Source organism: Leptonychotes weddellii, chromosome 1 (genome assembly GCF_054177405.1).
Source record: "Leptonychotes weddellii isolate Sample4059 chromosome 1, ASM5417740v2, whole genome shotgun sequence".
In the NCBI taxonomy this organism is placed as follows: Eukaryota; Metazoa; Chordata; class Mammalia; order Carnivora; family Phocidae; genus Leptonychotes; species Leptonychotes weddellii.
Window position 1 is genome coordinate 161,921,034 of NC_138369.1, and position 15,725 is coordinate 161,936,758.

Consider the following 15,725-nt stretch of genomic DNA (forward strand, 5'->3'; position numbering starts at 1 on the left):
CGGTTAAGAATTCAGGTCAGAGTACTTTTGAAGAGCGGGCTGTCATTCTTTCCTTTCCCTGCCTCAAAATAAATGCTCTCTATGACCAACCTTTCTTATTACAGAGGCTGGGCCACAGGAGGACCTTTGCCCATAATGATGATCAAGGGTCAGAGCTCTAATCACACTCCCAGCTCTGGTTCTCCTACATGCTGCCTCTCATCCCCAGCAAATGTAGCCCAATGGTGGCTGAGCACTGATAAGTGAAGTATTGGAGAAGCTGGTTCATAAAGTCTATGTTGCAGATTTAAAAAGAGAATTCTCAGATAATATTCAGCATATTGCACTGGAAAAGGTCTAAGTATGAGAAAGAATTTAACTCAATGAAATTATGAACTGTTCAGCAATTGCAAATATAGGGAAAGAACATTTTAGGTTTTGTTTTGAAACCATAAGCTTAGGTTATGGAAGCTTAGATTAGCATGGAAACAGAATAGGTAGACTAGAGCATGTTATCAACTATCAATTAATAACAAAGAACATGATAAGGACCATTTTTAGGATAACTGTTCTTCTGCCAAGAGCTTTAGAAAACATAGTCCAGGTCAGCTAAGCTCAGGTGAAACTGTCTGCATGAACATTTTATTGGTTGTTTAAGTTGCATGAGCAAAGCACATCAGATCTGCCAAGCTTTGCTTAACATCAATAAGTTTTGGATAGCAACCCCTGACTTCCCAAGATCACATATATGCTCAAAGGTGTGGGGTTGCTTCCTGAACACCCATCTGTTAAAGAAAATAGTCCCTGGCACCCAGGAGTTTAATTACACTGAAAAAATTCAAGACCCTTGAGTTAAGTTAGTGCTTAGTGGCATTCACATTATGTAAAGTAGCAGGTTCTCCAGACAGATTAAATGGAACAAGAACAGCATAAAACAAAAATAAGAATACCCATAACTATTACAGTTAGTGGCATATTGGTGGACCACTTTACTATATGAATGAGTAGGTAAGTGCTATAGACTGAATGTTTATGTCCCCCACACCAAATTCATATTTGCAACCTAATCCTCAATGTGATGGTATTTGGAGATGTAGCCTTTGGTGGGTGATTAGAGCATAAGAGTGAGTGGAGCACTCATGAATATAAGTGCCTTTATAAAAGAGACTCCAGAGATCACACTTACCCCTTCAACCCTGTAAGGGTACAGCAAGAAGATGGCCATCTATAAAACAGAAAGCAAGCCCTCACCATATACTGATTATGTGCCTTGATCTTTGACTCCCCAGCCTCCAGAACTGTGAGAAAATAAAAAAAAAATGTTTATTGTTAAAGCCACCTAGTCTATGGTATTTGTGTTATAGACGTCCAAACAGACCAAGACAGTGGGAACCTTAATTTTTAGCATTTGCCAATATTCATAGTGTGATTACTTACATCATGTTCAATTATGTAAGTGATGTAAGTACATAAAAAATTTTTGAATATTTAACACTTGGCTCCTGAGAGCCAGCACAAGGCAGCTCTGCCATGTTGCTAGTATAGCCTTAAGACAATAAAAGAAGCAAGACACAGAGACAATTATCTTGGCTAAAGATATTACCCCTTTTTTAAAGCAGCAGCAACAACAGCAAAAAATCGGAGGAGTGCTAGTTCAGGGAATAACAGAGATAAAATGAGAAAGGCAATATAATTATCCCAAAGATTATATGAGGTGAAGTAGGGGAAGGTAAAAGATGTGCTTGACAAATTATAAAGAAGCTGAGAGAAAGAAAGATAAACAACTACAGGATCAGGAGGGGAGAATTTGAGAGATAAGTGATACTATAAAGTGAAACAATATTAGAATAACTGGATCCCAGAAGAAGAGGAAAGAGAGAAAGGAGCAGAAGTTATATTGGAGGAAATTATAGTGGAGAACTTCCCTAATCTGGGGAAGGAAACAGGCATCAAAATTCAGGAAGCACAGTGAACCCCCCTCAAAATAAATAAAAATAGGTCAACACCCCAACATATAATAGTGAAACTTAAAAATCTCAGAAACAAAGAGAAAGTCCTGAAAGCAGCTCAGGACAAGAGGTCTGTCACCTACAAGGGTAAAAATATTAGACTGGCAGCAGATCTATCCACAGAGACCTGTCAGGCCAGAAAGAATTGGCATGATATATTCAGGATGCTAAATGAGAAAAATATGCAGCCAAGAATATTTTATCCAGCTAGGATGTCATTCAAAATAGAAGGAGTAAAAAATTAAATAAATAAATAAATAAATAAATAAATAAATAAATAAATAGAAGGAGTGATTAAAAAGCTTCCAGGACAAACAGAAACTAAAAGAATTTGTGATCACCAAACTAGCCCTACAAGAAATATTAAAAGGAATCCTCTAAGCAAAGAGAGAGCCCAAAAGTAACACAGACCAGAAAGGAACAGTGACAATATACAGTAACAGTCAATTTACAGGCATTACAATGGCACTAAATTCATATCTTTCAATAGTAAATGGGCTAAATGCCCCAATCAAAAGATACAGGTATCAGAATGGCTAAAAAAAAAAAACAAGGCCTGTCAATATGCTGTCTGTAAAAGACTCATTTTGGACACAAAGACACCTCCAGATTTAAAATGAAGGAGTGGAAAATTATCTACCATGCTAGTGGACATCAAAAGAAACCTGGGGTGGCAATCTTTATATCAGACAAATTAGATTTTAAACCAAAGACTATAATAAGAGATGAGGAAAAATATTATATCATAATTAAAGGGTCTATCCAACAAGAAGATCTAACAATTGTAAATATTTATGCCCCTAACATGGGAGCAGCCAATTATATAAACCAGTTAATAACAATATTAAAGAAACACATCAACAATAATACAATAATAGTAGGGGACGTTAACATCCCCCTACTGCAATGGGCAGATCATCTAATCAGAAGATCAAAAAGGAAATAAGGGCTTTGAATGACACACTGAACCAGATGGACTTCACAGATATATTCAGAACATTCCATCCCAAAGCAACAGAATACACATTCTTCTCAAATGCACATGGAACATTCTCCAGAATAGATCACATGCTGCGTCACAAACCAGGTCTCAACTGGTACCAAAAACCTGGGATCATTCCCTGCATATTTGCAAAACACAATGCTTTGAAAATGGAACTTAATCACAAGAGGAAATTTGGAAAGAACTCAAATACATGGAGGCTAAAGAGCATCCTACTAAAGAATGAATGGGTCAACCAGGAAATTAAAGAACTTAAAAAGTCATGAAAACTAACAAAAATGGAAAACACAACTGTTCAAAATCTTTGGGATGCAGCAAAGGTGGTCCTAGGAGGGAAGTATATACCAATATAAGCCTTTCTCAAGAAATAAGAAAGGTCTCAAATACACAACTTAACCTTACACCTAAAGCAAAGCTGGAGAAAGAACAGCAAATAAAGCTTAAACCCAGCAGGAGAAGAGAAATAATAAAGATTAGAGCAGAACTCAATGAAATAGAAACCAAAAGAACAGTAGAACAGATCAAGGAAACTAGGAGCTGGTTCTTTGAAAGAATTAATAAGATTGATAAACCCCTGGCCAGACTTATCAAAAAGAAAAGAGAAAGGACCCAAAAAAAAAATAAAATCATGAATGAAAAAGGAGAAATCACAACCAATACCAAAGAAATACAAACAATTATAAGCACATATTATGAGCAACGATATGCCAGCAAATTAGGCAATCTGGAAGAAATGGATGCATTCCTAGAAATGCATAAACTACCAAAATTGAAACAGGAAGAAATAGAAAATTTGAACAGATCCATCACCAGCAAGGAAATTGAAGCAGTAATCAAAAATCTCCCAACAAACAAGAGCCCAGGGCCAGATAGCTTCCAAGGGGAATTCTACCAAACATTTAAAGAAGAATTAATACCTATTCTTCTGAAACTGTTTCAAAAAATAGAAATGGAAGGAAGACTTCCAAACTCTTTCTATGAGGCCAGCATTACCTTGATCCCCAAACCAGACAAAAACCCCATCAAAAAGGAGAATTACAGACCAATGTCCCTGATGAACATGGATGCAAAAAATCTTACCAAAATACTAGCCAGGAGGATCCAACAGTACATTAAAAGGATTATTCACCATGACCAAGTGGGACTTCTTCCTGGGCTGCAAGGATGGTTCAACAATCACAAATTAATCAATGTGATACACTACATAAATAAAAGAAAAGACAAGAACCATATGATCCTCTCAATAGATGCAGAAAAAGCATTTGACAAAGTACAGCACCCTTTCTTGGTTAAAACTCTTCACAGTGTAGGGATAGAGGGAACATTCCTCAGTATCATAAAAGCCATCTATGAAAAGCCCATAGTGAGTATCATTCTTAATGGGGAAAAACAGAGCTATTCCCCTAAGGTCAGGAATACCACAGGGATATCCACTATCACCACTGCTGTTCAACATAGTACTAGAAGTCAGAAGTCCTAGCCTCAGCAATCAGAAAACAGAAATAAAAGGCATCAGAATTGGCAAAGAAGTAAAATTCTCACTCTTGCAGATGACATGATACTCTATGTGGAAAACCCAAAAGACTCCACCCCAAAATTGCTAGAATTCATACAGGAATTCAGCAAAGTGGCAGGATATAAAATCAATGCACAGAAATCAGTTGCATTTCTATATACCACCGAGACAGAAGAAAGAGAAATTAAGGAATCAATCCCATTTACAATGCACCCAAATCCACAAGATACCTAGGAACAAACCTAATCAAAGAGGCAAAGGATCTGTACTCAGAAAACTATAGAACACTCACTAAAGAAATTGAAGAAGACACAAAGAAGTGGAAAAACATTCCATGGTCATGGATTGGAAGAATAAATATTGTTAAAAAGTCTAAGCTACCTAGAGCAATCTACACACTCAATGCAATCCCTACCAAAATACGATCAAGTTTTTTCACAGAACTGGAACAAATAATCCTAAAATTTGTATGAACCAGAAAAGATTCTGAATAGCCAAAGGAATGTTGAAAAACAAAACCAAAACTGGTGGCATCGCAATTCCGGACTTCAAGCTCTATTACAAAGTTGTAATCATTGAGACAGTATGGTACTGGCACAAAAACAGACACATAGATCAATGGAACAGAATAGAGAACCCAGAAATGGACTCTCAACTTTATAGTCAACTAATCTTTGACAAAGCAGGAAAGAATATCCAATGGAAAAAAGACAGTCTTTTCAACAAATGGTGTTGGGAAAATTGGACAGCCACATGCAGAAGAATAAAATTGGACCATTTCCTAACACCGTACACAAAAATAGACTCAAAATGGATGGAAGACCTAAATATGAGACAGGAATTCATCAAAATCCTAAAGGAGAACACAGGTAGCAACCACTTTGACCTCAGCCACAGCAACTTCTTGATAGACACGTCTCCAAAGGCAAGTGAAACAAAGGCAGAAATGAACTATTCATCAAGATAAAAAGCTTTTGCACAGCAAAGGAAACCATCAACAAAACTAAAAGACAACCAACAGAATGGGAGAAGATATTTGCAAATGACATATCAGATAAAGGGCTAGTATCCAAAATCTATAAAGAACTTATCAAACTCAACACCCAAAGAACAAAAATCCAATCAAGAAATGGGCAGAAGATATGAATGGACATTTTTCCAAAGAAGACATCCAAATGGCCAACAGACACATGAAAAAGTACTCAACATCACTCAGCATCAGGAAAATCCAAATTAAAACCTCAATGACATACCACCTCACACCAGCCAGAACGGCTAAAATTAACAAGTCAGGAAATGACAGATGTTGGCGAAGATGCAGAAAAATGGAAAGCCTCCTACACTGTTATGGGAATGCAAACTGGTGCAGCCGCTCTGGAAAACAGTATGGAGGTTCTTCAGAAAGTTGAAAATAGAGCTACCCTACGACCCAGCAATTGTACTACTGAGTATTTACCCCAAAGATACAAATGTAGTGATCCAAAGGGGTACATGCACCCCGATGTTTATAGCAGCAATGTCCACAATAGCCAAACTATAGAAAGAGCCTAGATGTCCATCGACAGATGAATGGATAAAGAAGATGTGGTGTATACACACACACACACACACACACACACACACACAGGAATATTACACATCCATAAAAAAATTAAATCTTGCCATTTGCAATGAGGTGGACGGAACTAGAGGGTATTATGCTAGGCAACATAAGTCAATCAGAGAAAGACAATTATCATATGATCTCACTGATATGTGGAATTTAAGAAACAAAATACAAGATCGATAGAGGAAGGGAGGAAAAAATAAAACAAAACAAAACCAGAGAGGGAAACAAACCATAAGAGACTCTTAATCATAGGAAACAAACTGAGGGTTGCTCAGGGGATGGGGGTGGAGGGATGGGGTAACTGGGTGATGGACACTAAGGAGGGCATGTGACACAATAAGCAATGGATATTATATAAGATTGATGAATCACAGACTGTATCTCTGAAACTGATAGTACATATGTTAATTAATTGAATTTAAATTTTAAAAATTTTTTAAAAATAAAAACAAAAATACAAATTATAATAAGGCCCAATAGTCAAAAGTCTTAAATCTCATGATTAAAAGTTTGGGATTTTTCTATGAGTGATGAGAAGCTTCTTAAAATTATATGATCTCATAGCTGTGAAACAGCAACAATATTTCTAGAAGAGATAAAAAGTGCCTCAAATAGAATAACTGTGATGGTAATGTAAAATTTAGGACTACTATTTGCAAAGGACCAAAAAATAATATCATAAATTGGTTTGTTGAAAAAGTAGAATATATTGCATCAAAAAACTGATAATCCAACTACTACTTGTTTCAGAGGCTCAAAAGATGTCACCTGGACACAATATTTCTCCATATCTCTATACTTGTCAATGTTCACTCGATTCTCAATTTCTGTATGATTACAAGATATCAACAATAGGTCCAGTTATACATCATCTCAGATTCATGATCTATCGATGTTTGAATAAAACAAACATTTTTGAGAAAATTGACAAGCTTATTCCAATATTTATACAGAAAGGAAAAGGATTTTGAAAAAAAATGTTGAAAAGAAGAACAGAGTTGAATAATTAACTACAATAATAGTAATCAAGAAAGAGTGATATGAGATAAAGGTTAGACCTGGAGGTCAGTGTAATAAAATAGAAAGTCTAGAACTAGGTCTACATTTACATGGTCAAGTTGCCAAAGTAATTCAAGGGAGGAGGAATAGTCTTTTTAACAAGTGGAGTTGGAACAACTGAATATCTATATGGAAAAAAAATGAACCTCAAATTTTATCTCATAATACATACAAAAATTGCCTCAAAATGTATCTTATTCTAAATGTAAAAACCAAAACAATATATTGTCTGAAAAAAAACATAAGAGAAAAATCTCTATGACATTAGATTAGGCAAAAATTTTCTGAATAAGACATAAGGAGCATAAACCATAAAAAGAAAGAAATGATAAATTGGATTTTATCAAAATTAAAAAAAAATTTGCTCTTTGAAAGATGCAGTTAAGAAAACAAAACACAAACTACAGCCTGGGACACATGTTTGCAAAACATTGGAAAGGCATGTGTGTCTAGAATACATTAAGAACTCCTATGATTCAACAATAAGGCAGCCCAATTAATACGTGGTAAAAAAATTTGTAAAGATATTTTACTAAAAGAAGAAACCCAAAAAGACAACAAACACATGAAAGATGTTTAACGTTACGAACCATCTATGAAATACAAAGAAAAGTCATAATAAGATATCATTATATACTCATAAGAATGACTAAAATTAAAAAGACCAACATTACCAAGTGCTAGAGAGGATGAGAAGCAACTGGACTCTCAGACAGTGTAGGCAAAATCAAAATAGTACGAGCACTCTTGAAACATTTGCCAGCATCTTATAATTTAAACATACACTTATGATGCACCCTAGAAATCATACTTCTAAGTACTTGCCTAAGAGAGAGAATATTAGTTCTCACAGACTTGTATACAAATGTTTATAACAGAATTATTCATAAAAACAAAACATGAGAAGCACTCAAAGGGTCAACTGATAAATAGATAAACAAACTGTGATATATCCACGCTGTGGAATACCATTCAGTCATACAACTATTGTTACATGCAACAATATGGATAAATCTAAATTGCATTATACTAAGTGAAAAAGTCAAACACAATAGCCTACATGCTGTAGGATTCTCCTTGTGTCTAATTCTGGTAAGGCAAAACTAAAGTGAAAAAATGCAGATTAGTAATTCCCTGGGACCAGAGGTCAGGGGGAGGCTGTTACCGCAACGAGGATGAAGGAACATTTGAGGATGAAAAAAATGCTATCTTGAATTTTAAATGGAGAAATTTTCTTGTATTTATATTTTACCTCAATAAATGTGAGGAAAAATTATTCCTGAGCTTCCCCTTTTTCTTTCCCCTCTCCTTCTCCTTCTCCAAAAGTTTAGTCCTAAAAAAGTAAAATGTGGTACTGAGATTGAAATGATAGGTCAGTGTCAACACATAATTTTTGATAGAGGTGTGTGTGTGTGTATTCCCTATCTCTGTTCACTGAGAGATTCTAAAAGTAATGTTACCCTAAAAGCAATAAACTCACTTAACATTCAGATATTGGTTTCTAATTATCATTTCTAATAAAATAAACTAGTGCTTGTTGGAGAAATGATGGATATGACAGCACAGCTAGAAAACACAAGGTGCTCAAAGCACAGTGGGGTCATGAAAACACTGCACCTAGGTTAAAGGCATTTCCACTGGCTTACTCAGAGACAAGGTGAGCTTCAAAATAAATAATTATAGTAACAGATTGTAACCCATTAAATTAAATAGTAATTAACTACCACTATATCCTTACTGATATAAAGACATTAATAAATTGAAAGTTTGATGAGGAATGGAGTATTTATATAGTCCCAAAATGCCTCCACATAGAATGCTTATTAATACCAAAAGGAAAAGGAGTAGCTCTAAAGTACAGAATTCTAGCAGACATCACTTTAATCAAGTGATCAAGGTGAATATTATCAGCAATGTGACTAATTAAAATAAATTATTACCTGAGAGGATGCAAAATGAAAATATCCTCATAAAGATTTATAGGCAAAGCCAACTGAGGAACACATTTCAAAGTAACTAGACTCAGTCTTCAAAACTGTCAAGGACATGAAAATTAAGGAAAGACTGAGGAACTCTCCCAGATGAAAAAACTAAAGAAATATGACAACTAAATGCAATGCATGATTCAAGATTTATTATTTTGCTCTAAAGGGTGTTATTGGGTAGGACAACTGATAAAAATTAAGAAGGATCTAGAGATTAGAAACTAGTACCTTGAAGATGTACATATCTAATCCCCAGAACCCATGACTATGTTACTTTGCATGGCAAAAGGAATTTTGCAGATGTGATTAAGTTAAGGATATTACCCCAGATTATTCAAGTAGGCCCAATGTAATACTTGAAATTGAAAAAGGGACACAGGAGAATCAGAGTCAAAGAAAGATTAAAAGATGCTATGTTCCTGTCTTCAAGGATGGAGAAAGGGAACCATGAGTCAAGGAATGTAGGCCAACTCTACAGCCAGAAAAATCAAGGAATAAGATTGTTTTCTAGAGCCTCCAGAAGAAATGCAGCCTTACCAATACCTTCATTTTGGCCCAGTGAGATCCATTTGGCTTTCCAATCTCCCGAACTCTTATGTAATGAATGTCTGAAATTCATTTAGTAACTATAGCAAACTAATATGAGTGGTTTAATGCACTGATGTTGATTTCTTGATCTTGATAGTTGTATTGATTCTATGAAGGAGAATGTTGTTTTTATGAATTACATGCTATAGATTTAGAGCATAATGGTGCATTGTCAACAACTTAATGCATTGTCAAATGGTTCAGAAGAAAAAAAAATATTTGAACTATACTTCAACCTCTGTAAGTTTGAGATAAATTTGGTCTAAATTCTCAAATATCCCTAACTAAATAAGTTATTATGGACAAAGGGATGGCCTCTTAGATTAATCCCCAGATTAATCGTAACATTAATACCCATGAATAGAGAAGTGTTGCCTTATTTCTACAAAAAGTACTGAGTATCTTGAAGTACGTTTGGAATAGAAAAAAAAGGAAGGTAGGCAGAGAAACTATAAACAAAAATTTAACAAGGAGTTAAAATGAAGAAAAATGATTAGAATAGCATTTCACCAGAAGATTCAACTGACTTATGAAAAAAGAGAAAGGAACATTGAAGCATAATTTCCTGGTTTTCAAGCTGGGATAATTTATTTTTATGCCATTCATTGAAATATGAACTTCAGGAGAAAAATCAAATAAATAAAAGTAGATGATAAACTCATTTTTGCATGTTGAGTTTGAGATGCTAGAGATCCACTTGGAATTATCAATCAGGTAATTAGAAATATTAGCCCAAATATAAGAAGAATGGGAAAAAGCTGAAATCCAGATTAGATATTAGCTGATAGAGAATAAATGAGAGAGCCAGGAACAGATAAATGTAAATGTAAATTTTAAAAATTGATAATTGGAAACAATGACCATTAGATAGACATATAAGAGGAGCTACTGAATAGGAGACAGATAAACATGAGCATAAGAAACAAACTGTCACCAATTACAGAAAAGCAGGATAAAAAATGAAGAAGGCTCATTAATTTTTATATATGAGGAAACACCCATGGCTTTTATGAGAAAGATTTTAATGATGTCCTTGAGTGTGAAAGGGTAGAATTAAAGGGTTAGTATATATTGAGGAAATAAAGCCATCAAATAAAAAAATTATCTTGGATATGAAAGAAAAAAAAAGATGAAGGAATATCAAAAGGTACAAGAAGTGTCAACGATAGCATTTTTGTTTTGTTTTGTGTTTAGGATAGAAGAATCTTATTTTAAAGGACATAGCCAATATAGAGAAAATCATAAAAGAGAAAGATTGGTAAAACAAGTCCTAGAAAAATAAGGAGGAAACAGATGAGGACAAAGCCTGTAAAGGAAAAGAGGTCTAAACAGATAGCAGAAGAAGAAAATACTGTGAAAAAATGAGGCAAGTTTTAAGTTAAATAAGTATGAATTATTAGTGGTGTCTACCAATATTCAAAGTTCTTTTTCAGAGCACTTTCCTGCCCCTACAGTTAGACATGACCATAATTGCCTTTAGCAAATTAAATAAAAGCAAGGCATTAGGAGCCATTTTGGCATTAACCTGCCCTGCTTTTTCTGTCCATGACATCTGCCATAAACATGGTAGTGCAGATGACGGCTGCTGTAACAGATAGCTCCTGGAATGAGGATGACGTGCAGCAGAACCACTAACTATCCATAACAGATATTCTATGGGAATAAGAAATAAACCTTGTTGGTTAGGGCACTGAGATTTGGGAGTTATGAACCACATTTTTCACTTGTTTATATTCCTTTTTGTATGTTTGCTATTTTATTTATATTTCATTTCTTGTGCTCTAATTTTATTTCCTTCTATTTTGCATTCTTTAATTTGGAATGAATTATTAAATTATCAGTTTTTAGCTTTTGCTATTTTCTAATATATGCATTTAAAGCTATATATTTTCTTTTCAATGAAGCTTTAGTTACATGTCACATGTTTTAAATTTTATCATCATTCAGTTCAAATATTTCTGTAATTTTATTGTTATTTCTTGATCCATATCTTATTTAAAAGTACATTGCTTAGTTTCTAATCATATGAAAATTTTCTAGTTATATTTCATTGTACATTTCCAGCTTAATTAAACTGCAGTCAGAAAGCATACGTTGTAGGATTTCAATCCTTTAAAGATAATTTTTCTTTTTATTTTAGCTATCTTAATATTTTTCTATGTCTTTGGTTTTCATTTGTTTGCTCTTATATGACTAGATATAGTTTTGTGTTCATCCTTATTTGATGTGCATGAATATCTATAAGTTTTGGAAATTTTTCAGTGGTTATTTCTTCAAATATTGCTTCAGCACAAATGATAATATCCCCTATGGGGAAGGGGGTCATTAAAAAATATGTCACAGCTTCTCAATTTATCCCCTATATATCTCATCTTTTTTCTCTGTAGTTCTCAATTATTTCTTTTCTCCTTTTCATTCTTCATTGTTGATATTTTCTAGTTGTTTCTCAAAATGTTCAACCTTGACATTTATCTCTCTGAACACATTAAACAGAGGTTTCTTTAAGTCCTTGGATTTTATCTGAATCCCTTCTACTGTCAATTTTTCTCTTGGTTTCTCTTTGTTTGTTTGTTTTTGGTCAAGTGTGTTTGTTGTTGTCTGTTTTGCTTGTTTGGTTGGTTATTTTAAACTAAATGCTGGCTATTATATGTGAAAAAGTTATAGAAATTATTTGAGTCCTGGCATGATGGTGTACTCTCCAAAGAGAATTTAAGTTTAAGCTGAATTTCATTTTCTACCAGGAAAATTGCTATAGTGTAGCCTGTCAAAGTCCCATCCCATGGCATGGGCCAATTATGGAGGTTTTTTTTTCCCTGGGGGCCCTGGATATTCATTTTTGTCTCACTATCCCCACAAAGCTGTCAAAAATACATCTCAGAATATTGGATTCTCCATATCCTTCCTGGAATTATCAGATAACAAGGAAAAGGACAAATCCAAATGTCAATTTAATCATTTTGTATTTCCTTCTTTCCCTGAAACTTAGCCCTATAATTCTCCATTGTTCTGTGGTATCTTTCTATGCCAGGTGAATAATGGTCACAATACTTTACAGCTCCTCTAATCAAGAGATAGAATCTCAAAATCTATGTCTTTACCTCTTAAATCTTGTCTGGCTTTTTGGCTTACTTAGGCTACTCAAATAGCATTGGAGAAATGGCGCTGAATGAGCTCAACACCCAAGACTCAGTTGTTCCTTGCAATATATTCTTGCTGCTCATGGGGGCCTTATAATGAATATAGGAGCAAGCTCAGACTACCCTGCTGAAGAATGAAAAACTATGGAAAGAGACTCCAGTCATCCCACCCATTCCAGATGAGGTCAATAAGCCAAGAAGCTTCAAGTAACACATTACCTGAAAGACATGAGTTTCACCATGATCAGCTAAAACTGGCTCATACCAGAATGACACTCTAAATTCCAAACCCACAGAATCATGAGTTAAATAAATTGTAGCTGCTTTAAGCCATTAGATTTGGGGTTAGTTTGCTATACAACAAAATGTAAATAGTATGTCTGCAAATAGATTGTTTTAATAAACATTTTGTCCAATTTTTAATTGATGCCAGTGGGGAATTGGTTCTAGTTACCTCATTCTCTATCACCAGAAGAAGAAATCACTGAAAAACATTACTATTTTAAAATTTTAAACTTTCAACTTTAAAATATCTTCAAGCGGGAAGTTTTTTAAGGTTACAAAATAAAGTTAGAATAACTATGTGCAGCACATTACAACTCACAACAAATTTTACTAACTCCATAAATTCTTAAACATGAATGACTGTTCATTTCAAATCCTCCCGATCATTAAATAACAGTATCTCGCATACATATTATACATAAGTACAATTACAAAGTACTAATTATGTGATTTCTTTTTGAGTTTCAAGGTTGCCAAAGTATTGAAAAGTATTTTTTTTTACTTTTAAAAAGTTTAGAAAGAGGAAAAAAAATATCACACAATAAAATAGGCATTTACAAAACCCACAATGGTCATATTATACAACAAATAACCTAAGGATCCATAGATCACTCGGCATAAGGAAAAATAAATGATAAAAACACAAAAAGAATTTATAAAAACTAAATAATTTTGATAGTATATTGTCAGAACTAGGTTAGATGGAAAATAATTGTTGCTGAGTTTGAGGACAGCCAAAAATAGGTACAATAGCACAAAATCAATGATAATAAACTGAAAAAAGGGGCACCTGGGTGGCTCAGATGGTTGAGCGTCTGCCTTCGGCTCGGGTCATGATCCCAGGGTCCTGGGATCGAGTCCCGCATCGGGCTCCCTGCTCCTTGGGAGCCTGCTTCTCCCTCTGCCTCTCTCTCTCTGTCTCTCATGAATAAATAAATAAAATCTTTAAAAATAAATAAATAAATAAATAAATAAATAAATAAATAAATAAACTGAAAAAAAAATAGTTTTTAAATAAAAGAACTGGTGAGAAATTTTCTTCACTTTTTCACAGGAGAATGCAATGATAAATGTCCAGAAAAGCAATAACATGGCTTTGTTATTTTGAACTAAGAAATAACATCATAAAAAAGGATACAGAGAAGAATCTACTGGAAAAGAAAATTAAAATAAGCAGTTGTAGGAATGCAAAAATAATTATGCCAAATGACCTATGCCTTTTATTTTATGATGTCTCCTATGAAATACTCTAATACTTCCTGTTCGGTCTGACCCTAACAATCCCGGGCTTTAAATAAAATAATTAGGGACAAAGAACACTAAGAATTAATAATATAGCTAGCTTGCCCACAGGAAGTAAAATAAACTCTGACTTATTTCAACTCTAATTTTTAAAAATGGCTAGTGTATTTATAGACTAATGTATTTTATAAATTTGAATCTCATCACCACTGGATAACCTGTTATTGGTGTAAGATACATCTAAAGCCCATTTTGAACACCATATCAAAAACAGTAATTCACTGACTACCCATATCATTTACAAGCTCTAATTTACGTTGTAAGAACAACTGCTCTTGCTGTAATTAATTCTGGCCAGGGAGTTAATCAGGCATTCATCTTTATTGGTTCACTACATGATTAATATGATCTTGTTTGTTAGGGTGGAAAAAAACAACATTGCTGATTTGGACAGGTCAGATCTTGTGGCTCTTTCAAGCTTTAAAACAAACCAATAAAAAGGTTTGTTTTATTTTATGTGAAAAACTATGGGGAAAATACTTCTGAAAAGTGTATAAAAGGAAGAGAGACAAATCGGAAAAAGGCATTTCAGATTTCAAGTGTAGATTGAGAAGAACGAACTTAAGTTAGATATCTTCCACAAATTATATGATGAAAGGAAGTGACATTGGTGTGTAGATAAGAATGAATCTATTGAATTGCAATATCGGAAAACATATTCCTGTTTGTAGAAATAATTAGGTCTAAAATATGGAAGTTAGGTGGGAGAGGGTAAAAGCACTATAATGGATCTTAATAGTTTTTAATGTTTGAAGGATGCCAACAAAATAATGTTGAAAGGCGAATTATTCCATTTATCCTGCTAGCTAACTCACATGTGGGCTTCACTAAGGAATATTGCTGAATATATCTAGAAGTTTTCAAATGCAATCAAAGCAAATTAATTCTCACAGGGTGGTAATTTTTCTTTGCATTCATTTTCCCCAGCATAACACTCTTCCCATCAAACACTTTGGATGAATGTCTTTTGAGTGCTGTGATGTATTCTCACATCACAAGACAGTTAGTGCATGTAGATAGATATGACTTCATAGAGATCATATATTTATTTCACTAATGATCTGTCAACTACTCTCCCTATTGTAATAAATGGCTAACTGGTTACCTAAGCAACAGACTAAAGATTTTTCTGGAAGGGTGTGACTACCTTTGTCTATTTTAAAGAAATCTGGAAGGAAATATATTATTCCAGGTTTAATATAATCCTAATAACAGATCAATTAACAAGTGATTACCTGCTTTACATAGCTCTT